General features: G+C 47.5%; 3 long non-coding RNA genes across 4 annotated transcripts in view; 2 read left to right on the top strand and 1 right to left on the bottom strand.

The window, feature by feature from the left end:
• LOC141569343 (uncharacterized) overlaps window positions 1-25394 on the top strand; it is a 117477-nt gene that overhangs the window by 53856 nt on the left and 38227 nt on the right. The gene's annotated exons all lie outside the window — the stretch shown is intronic.
• LOC109455648 (uncharacterized) overlaps window positions 1-25394 on the top strand; it is a 50232-nt gene that overhangs the window by 4511 nt on the left and 20327 nt on the right. For both annotated transcript variants that reach the window (XR_012492880.1, XR_012492879.1), the window contains exons 2-4: window positions 15799-15897; window positions 16290-16446; window positions 23069-23185. This is a non-coding gene — a long non-coding RNA (uncharacterized LOC109455648). The remainder of the gene's footprint in view (window positions 1-15798; window positions 15898-16289; window positions 16447-23068; window positions 23186-25394) is intronic.
• LOC141569345 (uncharacterized) lies at window positions 4788-14666 on the bottom strand. Its single transcript, XR_012492882.1, has 3 exons — window positions 14532-14666; window positions 7783-7934; window positions 4788-4868 (listed from the first exon to the last, which is right to left on the bottom strand). It is a non-coding gene; the product is annotated as an uncharacterized LOC141569345 (long non-coding RNA).

Raw genomic sequence — 25394 nt, 5'->3', positions numbered from 1 at the left:
GGGGGTCCGTGGGTTAGATGGTGATATATCAATGTTAATTTCCTTATTCTGGCGATTGAATTAAGGTCTTATCAGTGAGCACTCATTTGCAGGAAGTAGCGTATTTGAAGGTGGTCGGTCATCAGATTAGCAATTTCCTTTCAAACGGTTCGGGTGGGAAACTTCCTTTATTCTTGTAATATGTAATTGTTTCAAAATAAGAAACAATAAAATTGAACTTCATAGTTAAATAATGTGGGGAATCTCCTATAGCAGATCAGTAAAAGCTAAGAGAGGAGTTACAGTCATGATAACATGTAGATGGTATAGATATAGGTAGAAATGGGATAGATCCCAATGGTAAATATATAGCTACAGATGATACAGATACAGGCTATAGATATAGAAATATAGATGGTGTAGCTATGTAGGCAGAAATACACATACACTTGCTGTCCTACCCCGCCCACCAGCTTCAGCCTAAGGGAACCCTACAGCATTTATGTCGGGGTATCTCCTGTATTTCAGTGGCTCCTTTTAGGCTGAGCCCAGACGCTCAGATGGAAGGTCCCTCCTTCCATGACCGTATCTGCTGGACACTCACTTTGTCAATACACGGCTGCCCTGTGTAGCCTGGCTTTGTCCCACTTTATGCTGTGCCAGGTTGCAGGATGTCAGGCTGACACTTGTTAGCTCACGTGCCCCATTCCCCATTTCTCAGGTAGAACAGCACATGCTCCCTAAACAGACGTGGGCCGGCCTGCTCAGGCACCCCTCTTTAGACTAATTCTGCAAAAGCACTTTGTACAAACCCTGTGACCACCCCCAGCTGTCTGCCTTGTAATTCGAGGCTCACCGGCTTCTGCCCTTCTGAGCCTTAAGCTCCATGACGGCCACATCTGTGTCTGCCTTGCTTACCTGTAAATCCCAGTGTGGACCCCTCACCCGACCAGCAGCAGGCACCCCGTGAGAGGGCAGAGTTCCTAAAGGCCCAGATACCTGTCCACCTATGTGTGCCCCTCCCCACGACAATCTCCCTGTTCAGGGTCAACCAACTGTCCTAGAGAATGTGACCCAGTGGCGCAGGAAGTGACTTGACACACCTTTTCCCAGAGGAAGTCTCACTAATGAAATGGCCTTTTGGCCAGGACTCTTCACTTCCGGGGACTTTCTTCCTTGCTCAGCTTGAGGCTGGCCACATGGCACTGTCGTCGCTTACCGTGGTCATGCCCTCGTCCGGACGCCACCTGTCCCCATGTCACGCTGCTTGGGTAGCTGATGCACACAGAATCAGCGACTAGGAGTTGGGTAGTTTGGGATGTATTTTGGGGAAACAGGATGAGCGGTGGCAGGGGACAGGAGAGCAGAGTGGCTGAGACTGGGCACCTCCACGCAGACAGGCAGCCTTCAAAACCTGTGTCTGCCACTCACCAGGCAGGTGACTGGCTCAGAAAACTCTCGAGGGACTGGTTTTCTCATTGCAGAAATGTAGATGGTCATGGTCCTATGTCACAGGGTTACTGTAAAGGTTACATTTAAAAATCTGTGAAAGCACTTTAGCAGTCGTGGGGCCTGACATATAGTACGTGTTCAGCAAATGCCAAATGATGGCCAATACAACTTATATATAAATATAAAATACAACGTAATATAGTTTTAATATCTGGCATTGCTACCCTTGAAGTGCTCCTCTGAGTGACACATCGCCGTGTCTGGCAGTGACAGGCCCTCCGTCTCATGGACAGACCTGGGTACCCCCTTTTCTGCCACCATCATGCAGACCATACCCTTCACTCGGTGCTGACGTGGGTCTTGCTCTCTGTGGAAACTGCCCGGCTCACACAGCCAAGGCTTCACCAGCAACACGTTCACAAACCGTCTCTCTGGGGGCTCCCTGCTACCAAAGCTTTCTTCTCGCTGATTTGAACTAGCTTTCACTTTCGAAGCGCGGCCTCCGCTAGCGCTATTAGCTTTGGGGTGGATTAAATCAGACTGGAACAGTGATTCAAAATTTTCTAGTTCAAGGGTAGTTTTCCCCCCTTTATCCCTTCTGCCCTTCAAGAAGTCCACAGATAGGAAATCAGCTGACTGTTCTCTCTCACTTGCCTGGATGACGAGGAGATTGCTTTACTCAGCATGAAACACTGGACTGGCTGATGTATAGACGGAAAGATGCTGCTAAGCCCTTGTCTGATGGCTCGTCTCAGATTTCCCGGGTCAGTACCATTCTGGTCTTTATCCACTCTGCAGATTCTAACTCCTTCAACTGGATAGACAGCGAGGGCGCACGAGTTCAGTCCTGTGTGAGGGTGTGTGCAGGGCCCAAGAAGGAGCGTACGGGCTTCCCAGAGGCAGGCTGTGTGTGATTCTGGAACGAGTCGCCATTCCTCAGCAGTCGGACGGCAGGGCTGACGAGCAGCTGTACGTGTGGCTGCAGCAAAGAGCTCATTCGCTGAGGGTCAGTCGGCCAAACTCTGAGGCTCCCCAACGCCCAAAGGAGTCACCAAAGCAAGGGTTGGGGAGGCTCTGTGTGTGAGTGGTTCTTCTTTGGTGGTTGTGAGGTCGTTAGCAGCAGGGCCAGGGTAAGTGGGTTCAGCCTGGCCGTGGGATCCTGAACCCACAGAATGCAAAGCTACAGGGCCTCGGGGAGCGTCTGGGCCCCTGGTTCTGTGTCAGGGAGAGGCCTGCCTGCATTGACACCAGCAGGGAGTGGGGAAAAGCAGCTTCCTGGGCCCCTCCCTCAGAAGATTTTGAATCAGTGGGTCTGGATTGGTCTCTGGAATCTCTCTCTCTCTTTTTTTTTTTAACATGCTCCCCAGGCAATTCTAATGTACAACCAGGTTTGGAAAACACTGATCTAATCTAAACCTCTCATATTGCAAAGGAGGCTGCCACCTGCCGAAGTGATAACTTAGAGTGACCCAGAGACATGGAGGCACTTGTCCGACCAAAATCTTACCCCTAGCCAAGGTATTCGCATAAATATCCACCGCGTCACCCACCAAGAATGCCCATGTGATGGGCCAGTGGGGGAACGATGACTCAGAGAAGCCAGCCATCCGAATCCAGCCTCCTGCCCCTACGGGCTCCCAAGTACCGGTGACAGAGGAGAGACACCAAGTCAGTCAGTTTGCAGGGGCAGGAATTCCTCCTGCCAATTTCTTTAAATGTCTTCCCATACGGAACTGCAGACTGTTTCTATTTGCTCTTCAGCCACCTCTGATTCCTGTTTGGTACAAATGAGGGAAAGCTTTTTTGTTGTTGTTGCCATGGTACCACCACAATAAGCTGTTTTCAAGCGTTAGATATTCTGAAATGACAGGCTCTGTTTCGAGAAGTAAGAACGCGGAAGGGGTCAGTAAAAATTGCCAACCTTCATTTATCAGCGGGTTGTTCTGAAGCAGTCATGTCACTGTACCAGGAATATATCCCCGAGGCCAGGGGACGTGTGTTTGGAGCATCTACCCCAAGCCTGGTCCTGAGTGGACACGAGGACAGTTTTCCTCCCTGGCCGTGCATCCAGCTGAGCAGCCTTGGCCAGTCCCTGAGCACTCATAGTTGCCTACTGCGCACCACACCCCAAGCCAGGCTGGTTGGTGTTTATTCTGGGAGAGAAGGTGGAAGGTGGAGGTGCTTGGGTCTGAGTCGTGGAGGAAGCGCGGGCACGGTGGGAAATGTCCAATGTTGATGTTCTTCCTTGGCTTTCTTTTTGATTGAAGGCATTTCCCCCACCTCTGAAATTGAATACAAATGAAGGTCCAGCCTGCAATTCCTGGGACAGGATGGACAAGTAGCGCCTAAGCTATAATCCCTGGGTTTCAGGCACAAGCTGGAAGCGAGCTAGTTCTTGAGCAACATTTTTGTTCGTAGCCTTGAGCTTTCGTTAAGTGTGTGGCCTGTCTTCCTTCTCACGTTGTCAAGTCCTCAAGGGCACAGGTCATGGTTTATTTCTCTCCATACCCACCACAGTGTCTGGCACGTATTAAGTGTTTATATATGTCTGTTAGGTGTTCAAAGAGTAAAAAGTGTGTGCGTGTATGTGTGTGTGTGTGTGTGTGGGGGGTGACAGGGGCCTGGCTTAGTGAGAGGATAGTGCAAATAGGAAGGAAGAGAAACTCAAAGCTGTTTTTCAAGGCATGTCCAATAGTAGTTGCTAGCAACATTTGACTGACATCTCAAGCTCCTGAGAGTTCATTTAAATCCAGAGTTCTGGCCGCCCCCCACCCCCACCCCCCAGTTGCTGATTCAGCTGGGCTGGGAAAAAGGCCCAGAAATCTTTTTAATCCAGGTCCCAAGGTGTTCTGATGCACAAGGAAGCATCTAGTAAGAGATTAAAATGAAAGGGTGAAGGATGCCTCAGCATTTGTGGCCCTGCCTTTAAGTAAAGTGTAGCATGTTTTAGGAGTTAAAAGCTGCACATATCAGACACTTTGGCAGGCAAAGAAGCACAACACACAAGAGCACACAGTGAGCTACAACCCATCCGATCCAATGCCAACAGCCACGTCAAATCACGAGTGCCCTTGTGGTGCTCAGACACTACCAGGGAGGATTTCCCGGAGAGGAGAGACTTGAAATGAAAGTGGGTCTTCCATGGCCAGCAGAACTTTCTGGGCAGAGGTGGACAGGGCATTTCAGGACACCTTATCTCTACCGTGTTCTGAAATCCCAGAGGGCTTATGGGCACTATGGCAACGTGGTGAGGACTGGAGTAGGGATGAGATGCTTTCGCTCCTGCCACCAGTGGGGAGTTAGGGACCCACTATGTGGCCATGGACGTGGGTGCCTGCATGCGATTTCTGAACACTCACCGTTCCTGCAGTTTACTCCCAGGCTGCCATATCCCACAGCAACCCAAGTGTCCTGTAGGTGTGGTTGTAGATATAGACCTAGATGTAGACAGAGATGGCATAGGTCGAGAATTAATGTAGATGACAGGTATTGAATAGCCGTAGATGGCAGGTAGAGGACAGATGTAGATACTGAGCATTAAATTCAATGACAAGCAGCCTCCATGTACTCTCCTTCTGTCCCTGACTGTCCTTTAAGGCATTCACTCGGGAACGAACAAGGGAATTCTTTTTAAATTAATGTCAGAGGGAGGGAAGCAGAAGCATGAAAAGAATAGAAAAGACCTATATGGCTTTATAAATAAAGCATCTGATATCAAGGGGTTAAACCACCATTTGTACTTAGGGACCCGAAGGGAACGAGGTAAGAATCTGCTGTGTCAGTAAGAGCTTGCAGAGGAAGATAAGGATAGAAAAAAACCACAGGAGGGACTAGGAGAATAATGAGGGCTTTCTCATAGAGAAGGAAAGAACGGCACAGATGTAAGTCCACAGACACATGGAGGCGTATTAAATAAACGATTAGCACAAAAGTATCCACACGCTGAGCTTAACTCACAGAGAAAAAGAAAGACAAGGGAGCCGTGGGCAATTAAGAGCTACTGTGATATGATCAGGAAGCCATGGGAGCAGCAGCTGCCAGAGAGGGGAGGGCCTGGGCGGCGGGGATGCAGGCAGGTTAGCAGGGTTTCCAGAGAGCCCAGGGAATGGGTAACGAACCTGGACCTGTCAGGACTGATTCATCAGAGGGGCCAGGAGGGTGGGGTCCCAGGGGTCCGGGAAGAGCAAAAGCACCACTACAAATTCCTCCAGAGGCCCGGGAAGTGAGTGACAGATGCTGTATTTGTATGCGCACACAGTCTGGCAGCTCTGTGTAAATACGTCCTCTGTGCACATCTGCTCTACGGAAAGCCAGGCCGATGGGCCTCAGTGAATGCTTAAAGCAGTAAGCAGGTAGGAGGAAGTGCCACACCGGTCAGAAGGGTGGTGTGTCCGGAGAACAGGACCAAGTCCTTTAGCAGAGCTCAGGGGGCTAGGCTGCATTTCCTTGGTGTCACTAGTGTGACTGAAAACAGTGCCCTCTAACTGACCACTCAGCCTGCGTCAGGCACTGCACTGGGCATTCTGTGCATCATGAGTCCTTGAACCCTCAGCGTGTCTTTATGATGACGTTTATTCTCATAAAGGGAAGTTTTGTAGGGAAGAAAACTACGGGTCAAAGAGAGTGAATCAGTGACCTACACTCACAATACAGAGCGAGGCAGGGAAAGGACAGCCCAGGCTCGGCCACTGAGCATGCCCGTCCTCAGCAGCCGACAGCAGAGCCCGGCACAGCTCCCTGGGCCTCTGACAGGCTTGGTTTTCTCATTTGTGTCATGTGGCCATGGGGTGTCACTAAAAGTCCTTTCCTAGTAGGTGGCTGGCTCTCTGGTAGAAAGAACAACAGCTTAGAATTTGAGTAAAGCTGAGTTTAGATTCCTCAACAACCAGGGCTCTCGATAACCTATCTGTGCCTCAGTTTCCTCACATGTAAATAAGGAAAATCACACACAACTTGTAGAATTCAATGAGATAGCCCAGTAGGTGCGTAGTATTCTATTCTTCTATTCTACTTGTAAATTGACCTGACTGTAATTACGTGAAAACCGAAAGACAAAATGGTAATTCATCAAAGAAAAGCCTTTTTTAAATCAACATGATAAGTTACATTTATCGAAAAATTATTAGTTTCTAAACATGTTATCCAGCCTGAGATGTTCTAATAATAAATTATTTTAAAGGGGGTGTTCAGCCTTCGCTCGTCCATAATTTCGAGAGAAAAATTATAAAGGTTTTATTTCCTTACGTCACTCAAAATTGAGTTCTGAATCTAATCGCAGATTCCAGAGCCTCTGAAGAGACTGAGGAAATTATCTTCTGAAGGGTATTTGTTTTCAGTGCAGTAAGATACCCTGCTGCTTGGTTACTTCCCATCAAGGGCATGAGTTCATGTATTTGGGGACAGTTAGGCCATTTATGCCATTTTGTCCTAAGACAATGAACTTGTATTTATTTATTTATTTATTTATTTATTTATTTATTTATTTTATTTTTTGCTGCAGCAAACATTTATTTTTGTAACTTCTCCCCCATCCCAATGCTTTACTGGTCATCATTTCCTTTAAGAGAGCAGATTACATCACAGATTGAATTTAAGCAGTTTCCTGATGACCTTTATTATATTTGATTTGGTCAAAATCAGTCCTCTTCTTAACCAGTTTTTGTGGAATCCTTATAAGGAGACAAACAGGAAGTGCCAGATGGCTGACTTAGAACAAAAACCGAACCTCATTCCCCCACCAAAAATGCAGAAACGAAGGCAACGCGATGGTCACCGAGGCTCGCTTACATCTTGTGCTTCTTCCCACAAAGTGGTCTGAGAATGGGGATGGCAGCCGGGATTTGCTGAGCAATTACTACGTGCAAGTGCTTCCCAGGGTTAGAATTCATGGTGCTGGAATGCGCCATCACATGTGACCCTGGGAGCTGGGACAAGCCTGTGAGCTGAGGTGACCTACTCTGTCCTGCAGCTGAGGCGATTCACACAGAGAGGGGAAGAGCTTCCCGGGCCTCACAGGCCCTCAGCAGCAGAGCGGGAGTGTCACTCAGGCAGTCGAGCTCTGGACCCCAGGCTTTCAACCACTGGGCCCTGTCTGGGCCACCCCTCCTGCGTGGGCAGGCTAGCTCCTGTCCTGCCTCTGCCGTGGATGCCGTGGGTCTTCATTCTGAAGAACCCTTCCAAGATTTGAATTAGCATCTTATATAATATTGTTATTAACAGTAATGACTCTCTTATCTATGTGCTGTTACTGCTCACAGAGCATTTTATGTACACCCATTCCCTGGACCCTGACGACACAAGCACTGTCAATTTCAGATGAGGAAATGGGCTCAGAGGGATGGAATGACTTACCAATCAATGTGAGCCAGTTCACCAGTGGCACAGAGAGGATGAAAGCAGGACTTCCGACTCCCAGTCCAGTGACAGCGGCATTCCCTGAGGACAAAGCCAGAGCCTGGAATCTGCCAGCAGGTCTGCCACCAGAAGCCAGCACCTCAGAGCACCTGCGGGACCAGGAGACACGCTCACTAAGCACTTCCTCTCTCAGGGACCCTGTAAAGCGTTTTATTTTGTTAATCTCATTTATGCCTCCTTCTCAACCCGACATCGTTGAGTCCAGCTGACACTCTGTTCTAAAAGTGAGGAATTTGAGGCTGAGATGAATTGAGCAGTTCATCCAGGCCATGCAGCTCCTTACTATCCTGAGAACCATGTAACCCATGCTGGGCCTGGAAGCAGAACACACGTCCACTTGATTGCAAAGCCGATGTTCTTCAACGCTCAGCTCCAAGCCCGACGTGGGCAGACAGGGCGGTGCCCTTCCAGCACCCACAGAACTGCTGGCCGTGGTCTGTTTTCAGCATAGCCCTGACGTGGTCTATTCGTAGTGTGTTGCTGTGTGACAACATCACTGCAAACTTAACAGCTAAAACAATACACATGTATTATCTCTCAGTTTCTGTGGTCAAAAATCTGGATACAGATTGGCTGGGTCCCTGGCAAGGTTGCAGTTGAGGTGTCTGCCAGGGCCATGGTCTCATCTCAAAGCTTGACTGGGGAGAGACCCACTTCCAGGCTCACGTGCTCGTTGGCAGGATTTTGGCCCTTCTGGGCTATTGGACGAACGCTCTCGGTTTCTTGGCAGCTGTTGACCTGAGACTGCGCTCAGTTCCCAGGTGGTTTTTTTGCCAAAAGCCACCCTCAGTTCTTTGACACATGGGTCTCTACACATGGCCCCTGGCTTTAGCAAACACAGCAGGGGTCTCCTAGCGTGACAGTTTACAACGCTATGTCACATAATCTTGGAAATAATATCCCATCACCTTTACCACGTTCTTTTGGTAGGAAGCAAGTCACAGGTGCTGCTCACACTCAGAAGGGGATGACACAGGTGTGAATACCAGAGGCAGGTTATTGGGGGCCACCCCAGGGTCTGGTTAGGACCCAGACTTCTGGAGGCCAAACATAGTGCATGCAATGAAGAACACACTTCCGGGTTGATGGTGCACCCCTCTCTCCTTACGAAACCTTGAAAGAGCAAAGAAGAAAGAGAATTGCTGCCTCTGATGAAATTAGTAGACACCTGTAACATAGAGGAAAGTTGCCAAACTCTAGTGAAGGTCTCACAGGGGTGCACAAAGGGCCGAGAGAGGGTGCCCATGGCTTTAGAGTTCAGGCAAAGCTGGTGATAAAGAGTTCCTAAAGTAGGGACACACCACTAGGGGCAGAGCAGAGCCTAGCAGTAGGGGTTTCCATAGACCCTTTTTGGTCCCAAACCTTGAGAAGCTGGCACAGTGGGACTCAATGAGGAATCGCACAGAGAGGCCATGTTTGTGAGAAGCAGCCTGTCAGGATGGCAGGAGGAAAGACAGAGCCCCAAATTTGGGAATATGCTGCTGTGCCAACCTCGTCTGCCTGGGGAGAAACGAGGGCTGGAGGGAGGCACTCGGGGGACACGATGCTATGAGAAGCAAGACCCCAGGCACCGGGAAAGAGCTCTGGACCCTCCCAGACACAAATCTCCTGCAAATAGCTGGTCCAGACAGGCCCCAACTAATTCAATGATTATTAATTTAAAAGAATAAGTACATGACCATAAAGGAATTATAAGGGGGGAAAAAAGATAAAAACACTAGGAGAGACAAAAGCAGTTGGAAACACATGAACAAGAAAACCATTGTGATAGAGCAGACGGAATATTTGACGATATTACAATTAGAAAATCATGACAATGAAGGAGTCACCTCCGTAAAACCAAGTCATTAGAACAGAGCTAAAAGTTCAGAGAAGACATGGCAAGACAACAGAAGTGGGTAAAATAGGAGCTGGCCAAAAGAAAAAAAAAAGTAAAAACTAGCACAAAAAGAACAAATTGAAAAGGCCACAAATATAAAGAAACCCTGTTGAAAACATAGCAAGGACGTGAAAAGCGAGACAGAGAACCAACAAACAAATGGAATGAAAATTTTAAAAACAAAATCAAAATAAATAAATATTTAGGATTAGAAGAGGGAAAATATACATATATATTTGTGTATTTAGATATATGTATATATAATATATGTATATATTTGTAAATATATATATGTATATATATATATATGTCTTTTTATATATGACACACATAATTAGTGACCCAAAAAGAGATAATTCAAATAAAGGGACAAAAATATTATTTAGAGATAAGGTTAAATAAAACTTTACAATAATTAAAGAAATTTTGGCTCCACTGATTAAAAAAACAGCAGACATAATCTGACAAAATTACAAGACTTCAAAGAAAATGAATCCTTTGGGAACTAGACAAAAAACTTGAATCACGTAAACAGAGAAGGAAACAAGCTAACTGGTAAGCAGAGTAAGTGAGTAAAACGGGCCAAGGAGTAGAACCAAATAAAACTAAACAAAACAAAACAGCTCCGTGAAAAATGCCTCTGAAGTCCTTGAGAAAAGATATGACCTAAGAATTTTACACCCTGACAAAATTTGTTCAAATGCAAAGACAGCAGGAAAATCTCTTATGAACATGCTAGAACTCAAAGAATACTTACGGTGAGTCCTTCTTCAAGAAAGTCTAAGGACAAAATTAATCCGATTAGGGAATAAACGGAGAAAGCACAGCCAGAGGCAGTAATGAGCTTTGGACTCTTCAGGTCACAGTCTCCAGGCCATGTGGGCCTTAGAGTTACAGAATAGAAGAAAATGTTTATGAAATGACTAGCAAAGTTTAGGAGGGTGAGCCCTTGAGGACACATGGTGGGCGATAGCGTACGCTTTATGACTTCTTTATCTTTTATAGCTAGGTAAAAGGTCTCTGAGAGGAACAGCGTTGTTTCTGGGTGCGCTGGGGTGTCAGCTGGTGGGCAGTATCCGCAGGCGCCCTCGGGGATGGACAGCTCACTGCAGATCAGGGTGTCCAAATGGCGGGGGCATGACAGTCGGAACAGCTTACACCTTCCTTCACCGTTCATTGGGATCTCTGAGAACTGAAACCGCCAGGACGTGAAGTCGGTGCTTCTTCCTGCAAAGTACAAAGCGTACACTCCTCCACTTCCAGAAATACAGCAAGGAGTTGGAGACGGGAAAGGCCAGGGTGGGCTGGGGTCCTTGCGGAAGACGGTCTGGGCAGGGGTGGGGTTTAGGCTGGATCCAGAAGCTAAAGAGAGAGGCCTGGAAAGGGTGCTTGAGGCCAGCATTGAGCTGTGTGAGCAGCCTCTGGAGCAGGGGGTGGACCTGGGGAGCCATTTATGGTGGGGAGGGCTTTGTGTGGCCCCTCTGTTAGGGGTTAGGGGCCAGCGTGGGAGACACCATCAAGACCCCCCGCCTCCTCCCCCTGGAAAACTCATTTCCATTCAGAATTCTGAATGATTTGCAGCTACTCGTAAACATCAGAAATCCAAGGCCTTTCTGGTCAGACTGAGCAGAATTAGAATTTGCTGTAACACTTCTAGCCTGTATCGTTGCAAGTTACCCAATTCTTCTGGTCTGCAAAATGAACATTTTAATGCCCACTTCGCAGGGGTTTTCTTTACTCAGATACAACTTACAAAAAGGGTATGGCAGAGTAGCAGCTCCAAGTGGTCGTCAGTGTGATTGGGCCAGGTGAGGGGAGAGAAACCTAGCTCTCCTACGACCTCGGGCACTGTTCTCATGACACCTACTGTGTGCCTGAATCCTGGACCTTCTGGGCCACAGGGCTGATAAATATTCAAATACCGGATTAGAAGCTGGGCTCTACTTGGCATTGTGAGTAATTCTTTTCACACCATTTTATTGTCATAAAGGTCATTAGTCAATTATATGACTGTCTTTCAGGGTTTCTATTACATAAATGTTTAAATTTAAATTCATGAAAATGGGGAAGAAATTCCCACATCAGACTGTGTCCCTTGATTTTGGCTTTGAACAATCGTCAGTGTAGTCATAATTCTGGTCTCCCCGTAATACCCAAGTCAGGATTTCTGAGTGTCACTGCCACTGGAAGTGGCCAGCTTCCGAAAGCTTTGGCGTGGCGGCTGCTGGCAGTAGCCCTCCCCTACGAAACCCTCTGAAACCTGCAGGTGCAAGGTGCTGCTGGCAGGAGGAAGGTGGGCTCGAACGAGAGCAGGTGGTCTGGGACCTTGGTGTTGAGCTTTGCTCCAGCTTTATCACAGGACAAGTGTGAGCCGTTAGTGTCTGTGTCCCTGAGGGTGTAAGAGCACTTACAAATGACAAAGCCAAGAACTCAGGGCTGCCCTGTGACATCCGTGGGCCCCTTCCTCCATAAAAGAAATTTTAAGTGGTATTTTATGCATTTATATAATGATGAGTGTATTAATACTGTATATTAAAACATTTTCTTTGACCTAAAAGTCCGTTTACTCTGATTTGAAAAGAAACTAAAAAGTTTTTGGGCCCTAACTACTGTGCCTGTTGTGCTTAGTGGATAATTCAGCCGTGATGGGGTGAAAATTCCATTTGAAAGGTGATGGTAGGGAGGAAAGAGCTGGAACCATGAAAACACTAAACGTCACTAAGGACTGTCGAGTGGTGAGTGAGAAAAAGCTGCAAATAAACGACCCACACTCTGTCAAGGTCGCCAAACGCAGTCTCTTCCTGGGAGGTTAAAATCTCCAGGTCTTAAGAATTTGCTCGTTGTACATTCAGGCTGATTACAGCTTAATGCAAAACACCACGGTGATCACTTTTCAGGAGCTAATGTTTTTCTGATTACTTTGCATTTGTGTATCTAAAACTGGTACTCCCTGTGTGCTAACTGCTGCAATTTGAGTTCCCAATTGAATTGTCAAGCGGTGACTTTGTTCTCTCTCATAAACGTCCATATAATGTTCAGTTTCCTCAGCTCTTCTCCTTTCCAGAAATCTTGACGTGTGTTCAGAAGCTGTCAGTCCCAGCCAGGTCACCTGGAGGGGACCCAACAAGGAGCTGGGAGAATTATGGAAACCTCATGTAGCGCTGTCAGCAATTTCATGCTTCACCTGTCCCCAGACCTGAGTTCTTCTGGCCTGCGATGTGAACACCACCATGACACCTGGCACTCTTACCTGCCAGACAGAGTCACCAGGAGCTCCCCGCAAACACTTAGGAAACCCACTGTAGGCCACCCACCCCCCAGCTACTCCGAGGTAGGAGGGGCTGCCACACGAGAAGCTCCTTGCCCCTGGGTTGTGAAGGGAAATCACTTTTCTTACCATCTCAGTGTTGACAGGCAACGGGCTCGCCCTACATGCAAATCCCAATGGAGCAGCATACCTGCTTCCGAGAGGGGAGGAAGCCTGCTTCCGGCTTTCGTCAGTGCTCCAGTTTGGGCCCATATGTACCAGCGCCCCTGCCCAGCACTGTTACTTCACACTTGTTTTCCCATTTGCAGAGGCCAGGTCACACTGACTTATCCTCTTTAACCTGTCCCCACTCCACCACCTATGGCGCTGGGATGGTTTCCTTTAAGGAAGCTGAGTAATACTGAGCTCTTACCGTCGGCTTAGCGTGCTTCTTTCTCAGGCATTATCTCATTCAATCCTCATACTTCTCAGAGGTGAAAGTACAGTTCTTTACAGATCAGGAAACTGAGGCTCAGAGAGGGAAAGAAATGGAGACATCTCAACTATAGAAATGAGAGGAAAGAGAAAAGAGATGGACAAGATGTACCAGACAATTAAAGATTGGGTTTTACCGCATTCAAGCTGTTGCAACAAGGAGAATGTTCATTAATGAGGAACATCTCAGAGAAAAGGAAGGGGACGCAGGTAATGAGAGTCACCTAGAAGCAGGCAGAAGCTTTTGTAGAAGCAGGTAAATAAGAGTTACCTACAAATCTGACAGGAGCCAAGAGGAAAGACGGAGACCGACATTGCAGTACGCCAGGTGGGGTGGTCCTCGGTGGGTAGCCCCTCCTGGGACACAAAAGGGTGGGGGATTTCTTAACTGTTGCAACTTTCTGGGAGCACAAAGCTCCACAAAAGTTCGACAGTGTCAGTACCCCCACTTTTGTTCCAGACAAATAGCATTTATTGCCTAACAGAAACCTCCTGAGAGGGTGAAGCCAGGTCCAAGAAATGGTCTCCCGCGGACTCTTGTTAGTTTTGTTCCTGCAAAACCAGTGGAACCCTATGTTAGGAGGTGGTGACAGAGATCAGCGTGTTAGGTTCTGGATATCAGGAATTCTCTGTGCCCCACAAGTGTCTACACAGTAGACCCTCAGTCATTGCTTGAGGAAAGAAAGGGATGGAAGGAAGGGGTCAAAGAAGAAAAAATGTCCCATGGGGAACCTCGCCCCCACGCTTGCACCCCCATCACCCTCCATTGATCCCTTTTTACAAGGTTTTGAAGCTTCTTTCTGACCCGTGACACTTCAAACATCCCACATTCAAACAGGGGAGTCAGGAACCGAGAAGGGAGAAGAGAAAACCTGGCCGAGAAGATGCTGTGCTCCTTTCTGGGTCCTTCGAGGAGACTGGATAACAGAGTTAATTGCCAAATGTGTCCTGGGAGACAAAATCACCACCCACCCCACCCCACCCGTTGAGAACTGCTGGGATTGAGGGGTGCTCCACCAGGCTGTGCAAAATCTGCATCAAAACAGGACCTTTCTGAGGACCCACCTCTTCGTGGCTACTAGACACTTGACAGCCCAGTCTCTGCTTCCCAGGTCCAGCGCAGCTGGTCATTTCGCCCAGACCACTCCTTCCAAAGGACTGTTATCCAAACCTTCCCTGCAGTGAAATCCAAGCCTAAGGACTCTCCATCTGCAGCACAATGACTCAGCACTTCCCAGGGCGGGCCCTCTGGCAGGGCCGAGTGTGTCCACTGTCTGCTGAGGTTTCCTGGTTCACGTCCTGGACGCTGACCTCGTTTGCCACGTTCTGGCGGCAACTCACTGCAGACTCCAGTGTGCTGCTCCTGAGCTGCGCTGACCAACGCAGGGCTCAGCATGACAAACGCAGGCCAGCTTGCCAGGCACAATTAGGCGGACTTCTCGGTGTCCACTCCTGGGCGTGGGCTGGGAGGTCCTCCATTGCTCAGTGTGCTCCGTTACAAGCATTAATTATTTCCTGTCGGTTAATACTGAGACATTGGGAAGACATTTTTTTTTTTGGGGGGGGGGATGGGGTGGCTTTGCCTTTCTCTAAAGGTGAAGCAGGTCCAGATGAGGTGAGTCATGGAATTCCTGGAGGGCGGGATCCCTGAGCATTTGGTCAGGATGGGCCTGGCGGTGGGAACGTGTCAAGCTGTGCAGAAGGCGCTGTCCTGCATGAAACCAAAGCTTTGTGACCCAATGCATTAGGTCCACTCCTGGTCCAAGAGAAAGGGGCAGTCAGCTGAGCAGTAGCCAAAGATGTGAGGAAATTGAGCAAAGGCCTCCGAATTTAGGAGCCAAAGCAGAGCGCGTGAGATGCCTCCGCTGGTTTTCAGGGCAGAAGTGACTCCCGTGCAAGGTCTGGCAGGCAGTTGCCCACAGTTCTCCACTCCCCACAAATACTCAGCGGACAGGCATTATTATATTTCTCTTACATTCTTCCTTTTAGCTGTCAAAATGCTGGCGCGAAGCTGTTCATTAAGGATTCATGGATACTTTTTGATTGAACCATGAGGCAAACATAGGAGAGTAGTTATTTAGTAGATGGGGAAACTGAGGCTCAGACTTGCATGCAGACTGAGGGGCAAAGCCAGTGCTCAAGTCAAACTCTGGCCTTTTGGCTCTTAGTCCATTTCTTCCTTTCTGCACAAATTGATGGGAATCACGTGTGTTCCTACAGCCCCACTCTGGCTCTCCCTTTCAAATTATGCCGTCCTAAATCATTTTACTGGAGCTAATAGCAAGTAATAAAATGAGCATATTTCACTTTCCGCTCTTTTTCTTTCCCTAAGGAGAAGCAAAAGTCAGAGGTTAAAAAGGAATTAGGCGATAGACCACGAAATGACCAAGAGCTGGATTTCCTCAGAAGACGCACCAATATACAAAACCAGGTGAAAATACTCAAGTTCTAATGTAAAGAGCTTCCAAGTAAGAGGCAGCACAAATCTGGCCAACTGAAGCCTGCGCCCGCTGTGTGTGTCTGAGCAGAGGCGGCCAACTCTGGAGAAAGACAGTGGCCACCTGGAGAGCTGAGGCCTGAGTCTGATCCCAGCTTCACCACTTGCAAGCACGGTGGCCTTAGACAAGTCCCTCAACCTTCCCCAGCTGCTCCCCTAACGTCAAAACTGAGCTCACAGTACTCACTTTACACAATTGTGGTGAGACTGACAGGAAGTCGTGAGGACTTCCGGTGCGTGTGTGTGTGTGTGTCTTACATCTTTTTTATCCATTCATCCATTGATAGACACTTAGATTGTTTCCATATCTTGCCTATTGTGCATAGGCTGCAGTGAACATGGCGGCGTTCAGGTACCCAGGTGGCCTCCAGAAGTGAAAACAGCCTCCATCTGGGAGCAGTGGCCACTCTTCCCGCGCCGAGGAGCTGACCTCTGCTAATGACCTGAATGAGCCTGGAAACGGACTCTCCCCAGAGCCTCCAGGTAAGAGCCCAGCCTGCCCATGACTTTGGCCTTGTAAGCCCAGGAGCCGAGAATGCAGCCGAGCCCCGCTGGAGTTCTGCCTAAATTGTGAGACAACAAATGGGTGTTATTCTGAGCTGCTAAGTTTGTGATAATTTGATACGACAGCAATGAGAAAATAATATACCAGGTAGCTCTCTGTCCCCGAGTGATCCTGGATCCTGAAATATTTGTAATAAGACAGACTTCTTCCAGCTGGAATCAGGCCCACCTTGAGCAATCTGGCTTCTCTCGGCTTCCCAAAGATGTCAAATTGATGCTTTGAACTGTGATTAAAACATCACGTTCCTTTTATTCCCCTGGTGTCAGAAATTTAAATGAACCAAGGTACTGGAGATCGTCCTGTATCTTTTTTCAGGCTGTAGGGGAAACAGCTGAGACTTTCTGGGTTTAACTAACGGTCAGATTTTCTATTACCGTGTTTCCCTAAAAATAAGACCTAGCCGGACAGTCAGCTCTAATGCGTCTTTTGGTCCAAAAATTAACATAAGACCCAGTCTTATATTACTTTTTGCTCTAAAAGATGCATCAGAGCTGACTGTCCGGCTAGGTCTTATTTTTGGGGAAACACAGTAAGCATCAGGGGAAGTGAGAAATGGCTGCTTTCATAGAATTAGTAAATGCCACCAAAACCAAAGGTCAAACCACTCTGACATTAAATACAGTATTTCCAGTGGGGCCATGCGGGGTGCTTGAAAGAGCCATTCCCACAAGCCCCTGCAGCGCCTATTCTCTGAGCTGGTTCTGAGTGTTGATGGAATCCAGTTCAACTCTGTCAGTCCCTGGCCTTTCCCACCTGCGACCTCTCTTAGCCACAGTAAAGCTGTTTCACTCAAAGCCCCCTTGGTGACCAACATTGGGAAGGGCCGTGGGGCTGGTTTCACGATGCAGATGTTACATTCAGTCATACAGACTTCATGGGGGTGGGGAGGCGTACCTTCCAGTGCCACTGTGAGCTGGACACCCGTTTACCCTCTCCCGTGGCTTTGGAGGGCAGAGGAACAAAGGAGCGTGGGTGCTGGGCAGATTCCAGCTGAGCTGAGTTTGCGCAGGAAACTCAAGCTTGAGCTAACGGCCTGGTAACCTGGGAGCGCCAAGAAGCAGAGGGAGGCAGGGGTGTAGGGGGAATACACACAGACGTGGTAATCAAGCTGCTGCAGGTGGGAACCCCGGCTCTACCTCATATTAGCTGTGTGTCCTTAGGTAGGGTTTCAACCTCTCTGAGCCTCAATGTCTTTGTAGGATGAGGATAATATTAGATTAAAAATAAAATAAATGAAGCAATGTACCCTCCCTACTTCAGCATTTCTATTACCGTTCCCTGTTTTATTTTTATCCATGGCACTTATCACCATCTGTCATCAACATATTTACATGCTTTTACGTAAGGTCTGTGTCCCCTTCCGCTAGAATGTAAGTCCCATGAGGGCAGGGACTTTGTTTGTTCACAGTTGCATCCATGGTGCCTGGAGGCAATGGGCAGGAGAGCGTATTTCTACTTCACAGGTATAATAAACACATACAATCTTGAGATCATCGATAGTAGTAAAATAATCAGGAAGTGATGAGTTTTAAGTGCTCACTACCTTTAATATAATCTAATCATAACTTTGTATGATGTCATTTTTACAATCGCCAAGTTTAATTCTCAATAACAGGCTCTCAGCTTTCCTCAGAATGTAACAGTTAGCTCTTCGGAGCCAGTACAAGCTAACTCCAGCACGCAGCTGGCTGCATAAATGCGACTCTTCTACCACTACTATGTACCTTTTCTCTACCGCCAACAAATAAAGAGAAAATAGCATACATGTTTGTGCAGTAATCTAGGGCAGACCTCTTCCCCTACGCAAAGCTTGGAATCAGGTCCCAAAGCGGAAATTAACTGATCTCCTTCCAAACGCTTGGCCAAAGCTGGTGAAACAGGGCAAGTCCTTAGCCATTCCCCTCCAAGGACAGCTCAGACGCCCCGACTGTGCTCGAATGTCATTGTTTCGAATATGCTGGAAATACATGGACCATTAGCCTAGATAATGGGGTATCTCTGTATCACGTGGTCATTTAAGAGACTGGACTTTGGAGATGTGTCTGGAGGAACATGTGTCTGTGAGGGTCCACACTGTGCTGGTATCGTTCTCAAGGGCGTGATACACGCATCCTCCCTCCTCATCCTCGGCTCGACATTCAGGAAACGAAATAGTACTGGGGCCTGAGAAAACTCAGTCTCGCCTGGTACTCTCCCTTCGCTCCACTGCTTACAGCCCCCTCGGGAACCCGCTCGATCATCCTGGGACATTTCTTGGCGTACATGGCTATCCGCCCAGCTACGATTCCATCACCACAGAGGACGGGAAAATATGTCAGTGGCCAGTGAGTCTGTCACAGTGGCTAGGAGATAGGTGCTGTGGTGCATCTGCTCTTTCAGGTCTGGCTCCCCCATTCCCCGTGTGACCGTAGTTAACCAACAATGTATGTGCCTTCGTGTCCTCAGCCACACCGTGTGGATGGAAATCGGCCCTGCTCGCCTGGACTGGTCAGAACGGGAAGACATGCCAAGTGCCTATACCTGTGCCGGGCGCGTCGTAAGCACGTGTTCAGAATGGTGACAGTTTTAAAGATTCTCGTTTCACAGCCTTTTGTACATTATTTGATTTCTCGAATTCTCAGAGTATCCACTTTACTATGTCCTGCCTCAAATACCTTTCTCTCATGGGATTTTTTTCCTAGTGTGGCCTGTGATTCTTAAGCTTATCAGCGAGAGGGTTAATTCCTGTGAGATCTCATATGCCCAGGATTGCGGCTTTATCTCTAGTGGGGTCTCACAGAGGCCTCTGCCAGAACCCTAATATTTTCACTGGGTGGAGCATTTTTCCCTTCCATTTCTCAAACTGGCATTCTGCGCTACACAGGGAAGGCAACATTTTGACTGAATATCCAATATTCGTAATGCACGCTTAGAACTCTTCTCTAAGATGACGTGACTTCCGTGCCAGGTCTCAAGCAGATGGCAGCGTCCCCAGACTCTCAGTGGTCTCATCTTCCCTTCAAGGAAAGGGCAGCCCTTTGAGGTCCCCAGTTCTGTGCAGGAGGTTCCCTTTCAACTCCCCACCTTCCAGGGGCCTGAGGTCTCATATCCTGTTCCCAAATGGGCAGTAAAGCCCATGCCAGACCCTAAGGCCTTTATCTCCCCGTCTCCGTCTCCACTTCCTCCTCCACCCCTCTCCCTCCCCCTTACCCTCTCTTGTTCCCCCACCCAATTCCAGCATCAGCTCCCCTTCACCACTCAGGCTTTTTGCTCTTCTTTTCTGAGAATTCACCTGAGAATTTTCTTCTCTTTCTTTAATATATAGCTTCTTTAAATATATAGCTCAGCTAGATCGTGTTTTACTGAGCACTTCTGTATTCTAAAAGTGGGAGGGGTTCTGCTACATCTGCTCCGTCTGTCACACTTTTCACAAGTCTGTTTTAGCCCTAATGAGACAAAGAAAGACTCCTTTTAGGGAAAGCACTGTGTTTGTTTGAAAGAAATATGTTAAGTTTTTGCATGGAGTGAGATACGAGAAAAGAAAGACACTTCTGACCACCCACCAGCCATCCGTGGTCCTGCACAGGGATTCCAAATCCTGGACCCGCCGGCACTCCACGAGGAAGAAACACTTCCCTTCCCACCATCTGGGTCCCGCCTGAGAGGCCAACCAGCCCCATTCTGGAAAAAAATGTGTTTAATGAACTCCTTTGTGTTGAAGGCCGTGAAATCACAGGAATTGAGACCAAAAGAGAAATAGGGAAAGTGAGGAAAGAGGTCTCAGTGTGAGGTCAGACACTGGACTGGACGCAGACTTGGACGGTGGCCCAGAATTGCCGGAGGGGCTGAGCAGAGGGCCACCCAGCACGCGGGCCTGGGACAGTTCCAGCACGCTCCAAGCCCTGCATGGGCTCCGAGCCCTGCTCTCTGGCCTCAGCACCCCACGCCCCTGTGTGCCCTAGAAATCCTCAGCCTCCAGTGTCACGGGCCAGACAGGGATGAGAGGCCACCTGGCTGCTCGTACTAGTAATGACACCGGTGACAGCATCTCATGCGGCACTTTATAGCACAAAAAAACTATGCTGAAACAAGTAAGCATTTTACAATAATCCCGTGGGGTAAGTCCTCTAGTTTTATTTTACGAATTGCCTCCAATTTAACACACCCATTGTGGGGAAGTGAGGATGAGACAAATACATATTTTGATAAAGTTGTACCTTTCCCTTCACCCATCCTTCCTGCACATAATTTCACGATTCAAAATATTACAGTCCCAGGCTAAAATGTTTGCAGTTGGCTTACTCACAAAGTTCAGAGTAAGTCTTATAAAAAATGAATGGCTACTTGGCTTATATAAATCTCAATAAAAAGAGGACTCGCCAGAGCTGATTCTTCCAGAAGCAAGACTCTGCCCCAAAGGCCAACTCCCACTTTCTCACTCAGAGTTAAAGGGAACAAAATGCCAGTAGCCTCAAAATAGCTTTTTTTGTCTCTGTTTCAGGCCAAAAAGTTGCCAAAATTCTTACATGAAGTCTTGCAGCACCTCACCACACATTGAAGAATTTTTAAAAAGTGTAAAATGCTGGGCCGTTCCCTAATCAGTTTAATGTATTGTTATTTTCAGTTTACAGTTTGAGAAACTGAAATTCAGGCTGAACACTGGCAGCATACCTCTTCTAAGTGAGTAAACTGAGGCTCAGAGAGACTAAGTGACTCACCGAGGTCCCACGTGCAGTGAGGGGGGGGGGCAGCCCAGCAGGACCTGTGGGTCCATCACTGGTGGCACATTCAGTAGCAACTCAAAGGACCATGTGTATTTGATGGTACATTTCTTCTTGATCCAAGCTCGTAACTGTCACTTTCCCAATGTTAGTGATAAACCAGTTAAAGGAACAGAGAAGCAGTCTCCGCTACACGATTGCAAACCCCACCCAAAGCCACCAAGGCCATCCCCTGATGCCCACACTGCTCTCCCAGGTGCCAGACTCTGGGTTCATGGATTTGGGGCTGTGGTCGCAGTTTGTGGTTCTGGTTCATGCTGAGGGAGCCCAGGTTCTGGCAGGCTGTGCCACCTGTGGACCTTGAGCAGGTCACAGTGACCTGGGACGCGACAGGACTCACTTCCCAGCACCTCCAAGGAGGTGACCAGTGGTACGTGGTCCACTATTACTGAGTCCTGTTTAGGCACCAGCCTGGGCTAGACATGGGTGAAGCAGAGGTCAGGAGCATGGCAGGCAATAGGTGGACGACCTTTGCTTTAAAAACAGTGCTTACTGTTCAGCTGGGAGAGAAGATAGCAACATAGGGGCGTTTAGCAAGACAGAAGTGCCAAAGGAATGCACGTGGGGGGGTGAGGTTCCAAGGTAGTTCAAAGGGTGACAAATGGGGATGGGGCAGAGTGTCAGACAATTTGGTTACGAGGACAATGATTTGTTATGCTCTTGCTGCAAGACAGAGAGCCCCCAGCAGGCCCAGCCCAAGTTCCTTTCTCGGCAGGGAGTTTCTGGAGGAAAAGAGGACGGTTAGATAATCATGCCAGACTAGACTCGGAAAGAATATTCCGTGGAAGGTCACGAGCCTCTTGACTGACAGTCAGCTGGGGGTGTGGGTGGGTGATTAGTTTCCTAGAACAGGTCTTCAGCTCCTTTTCGTTTCCAAAAAATAAATTAAGCTTTGTATCAGGCATGATAATTTCTTCCCAGAACCAGGTTTTGAACTTCGTCTCACAAAAGTTCCTGTCCCGGTCTATGTTTAGGACAATTTTTCTTTTATACCATCACATCTGTGTCTTTCATGGCCTTGCCTGCCCCCACAAGGCAACAAAGACCACAAAACTCATATTTATACCATGTGGACTTACTGTCAGAGGCCAGCTCCACACTTGAACATGGGCTCTCTGGAGAAGGATGGTCCGATTAGCTTATTCTCATGGAAGAAACACGCGGGGATGGACCCAGGGGCAGTTGTATCAAAAGTTTGTATAATTTGGGGGATACTCTTGAAGAAAAAGGACAAAACTATGAATATACAATTAGATTTAAAAATGAATACTTAGGATAAGTAAAGAAATCACAACAATTTGTGGATACTTAGAGACTCAGGTCCCATTCTTCAGATGTCTCTTTCCCAGAAGTGGTTACATAGTAACATTTTCTGACTATATTTTGCCAGATGTTTGCCTGTTATGCAGGGAAGCTTCCACACTCAGCCCATGAATTCCCACACCCAGGACCTCCCAGGGATACCGTTTGTTCATAGAACTCTCCGGAGACTCTCAGGAATAAATAGAAGGAAGCAAGATAATCTGGACAACCGATTATGTCAAAGCTTGTCAAAGGCACCAAGGGAAAAAGGATCTCGAACAGATCTGCCCACCTGCCATTTTGCAAAGAATGACACAAATGACGGCCCTTCCTCTTAACAGACAGCGCCACTTCCTGTCAGATACACGCGTAACTCTAGTGACTGAATTCCAAACAAATATGCCCTCCTGTCGATGTCGCAAAGTGAGGCGGGGCAATGATTTTTATTCGTCTTCTGAAAAATCTCTACATTTTCCAGGTCAGCTCAGTTTCCTGGGCCTGGGAAAGAAAGCTCAGCGGGCTGCGTGCCCCGGTGTCTGGAGAAGAGGTGCTGCCAACTCCACTCTCTGGGAGCCTGAAATATAAAGCAGATAAGGTAAATTGCATTGTTGTTTTGGTTTGGACCTGACAGGCAGACATCCAATCTGAGACCAAATAAATGGATTCTGGGCCTGAGTGAGCTTTTTAACTAGGATTCTCTCTAAAGCAGCCTGAAAATTAGTAAGAAGCACCAGTAAAATTCTGCCTATACTTCTTGGGCTAAAAAAGGAAGTCCGCCAAGGAGAGGACCCGTCCATGCCAGACATTGTTTTACGTTTAGAAAAATGCAGCTCCACGCTCAGGGAATGGCGAAGCGTCTTACACAATTTTGACTTGAATGAAGATGAACAGAATTTAAATTTCCAGCACCAGTGGTTCCCAATAATAAAAGCAGCTAACACTGAGGGCTTACTATGTCCTTGATACTGTTTCAAGTACTTACTAATTATACAATGTTACCAACTCACTATTTGAAAAAATAATAATAATTTCCCCCAAAACTATGCAGTAGGTGCTATTACTGTCCCCAATTTACAGATGAGAAAACTGAGTAACAGCTAGCCCCTATGTGCTGGTGTCTGCCTCCAAAGCCCAGACGCTTAGCCACTAACTGACCTAGAAAATAGTCTGATGATATATTACTCCAAAGGAATTCCAGGATCTGTGTCTCAGCGATGCTGCAGCAGATACCATTTCCCCCTCCCAGTAGCTACTCTGAGACTTATCTTCAGTTTATAGGATTTCACATTGTCTGAGAAGTAACACCTCAAAGAGGGACCCGCCGTCCAACCTAGGAGGTAAATTCCGAGTGGTCTGAGCCACACAGGGCCATCTCATTTCTCTTTGCTGGGCATTGGTAGACATGTGACACAGATCTAGTCATGAGAACTGGCAAAATTCTGCTGCCGGTATCTGGGGAGGTTTTGCTCCACAATAAACAGACATAGTGACACAATCCTCTGCATTTTTCCTTTTTCAAATGCAAGAGTGAACTTGGAGTTGAGAAGCATTTTAGGCTTGGCCCCCTATGAACAAAGAGCCAGCATGCTGAGGATGGCAGAGCAGAGATTTTTAAACACCTGGACGTCTATTGACAGATTGAGCCAACACGTCAGACCTAGACTCTATCTCCAGGCTTCCTGCTACTCGGATAATCACATATCTTTGTGGTGTAAGCCATCGTTTTGCATTAGGCCACTTTGCATCCTAACTCATACTTACATTTTTGTCTCTGTATAGACATATGCTATGTCTATACATTTTCACTTTATTCCAGTTGACTTGTAGCTATTTGGCCAAATAAAACCAGTCAGCCAAGAAAGGAAAGGGAATATATTTGAGCAGCCATTTGTTAACACTGTTCCTGGTGTCGGGGGAGTTCAAGACTGCTGTCCTATCATTTCCTAATCCCCTATCCTGAATCCTGCAGTCCCCTGGAGGCTAGGACTCAGTAGTGAACAAAATGAAACACATTCCTGGTTTCCTTCTTAGCAAAATCAGCAAAAATCAGATGATCCTTGGGTAAATTTCAGCATAGACATTTTATGCTTCCTGCTATCTATCCATCTGTTCTATCATCTATCTGTCCATCCATGCATCCATCCATCTACGTATCATCTATTAAGAAGGGTTGTTTGTAATCATTTCTAGGATGCCCTATAAGTAATAACCACACCTTAAGCACTTAATGAGATAGTGACAATTTACCAGCAGTCCAAACTCCTTCCTGGCAGGACTTGGTTCCCCATCAGTAAATGGTGGGAAATGAAATCGATGCCCTTCAGGCCCTTTCCACCTCGCAAATCTGGCCAGAGTCTTGAATATGTGGTTCTCATCCTCATAGACTTTCTCCGCAGCTTATGTAGCCAGGGCCTGACAATGCCCGGCTCGTACAGAAGACTTTCTAGAGCACACACTTCTGGTCATAGCTCACTGACTGTGAGCTCCTTGCTCACCTCTGTATCCCCGGTGCCTAGCACAGCATATGGTACCTAGTAGCCACTCAGTAATCGCTGCTAAGCCAACAGTGGTTACCATGGTTTTCAACTATAGTTTACTATCGGATAGACACTTGATTTTATTGTTTTTTATTTTTCAATTATAGCCAGCATACGCGCTTATGTTAGTTTCAGGTGTACAATATGGTGATTAGACAGTTAAACAGCTTACGAAGTGATCTCCCCATGTGGCACCATACACAGTTATTACGATATTATTGACTGCGTCCCCCATGCTTCACCGACATTTCAAGCAGGACATGTCAA

This window comes from Rhinolophus sinicus, linkage group LG17, assembly GCF_036562045.2.
Source record: "Rhinolophus sinicus isolate RSC01 linkage group LG17, ASM3656204v1, whole genome shotgun sequence".
NCBI lineage: Eukaryota > Metazoa > Chordata > Mammalia > Chiroptera > Rhinolophidae > Rhinolophus > Rhinolophus sinicus.
This window is presented reverse-complemented; position numbering and strand designations above follow the sequence as displayed.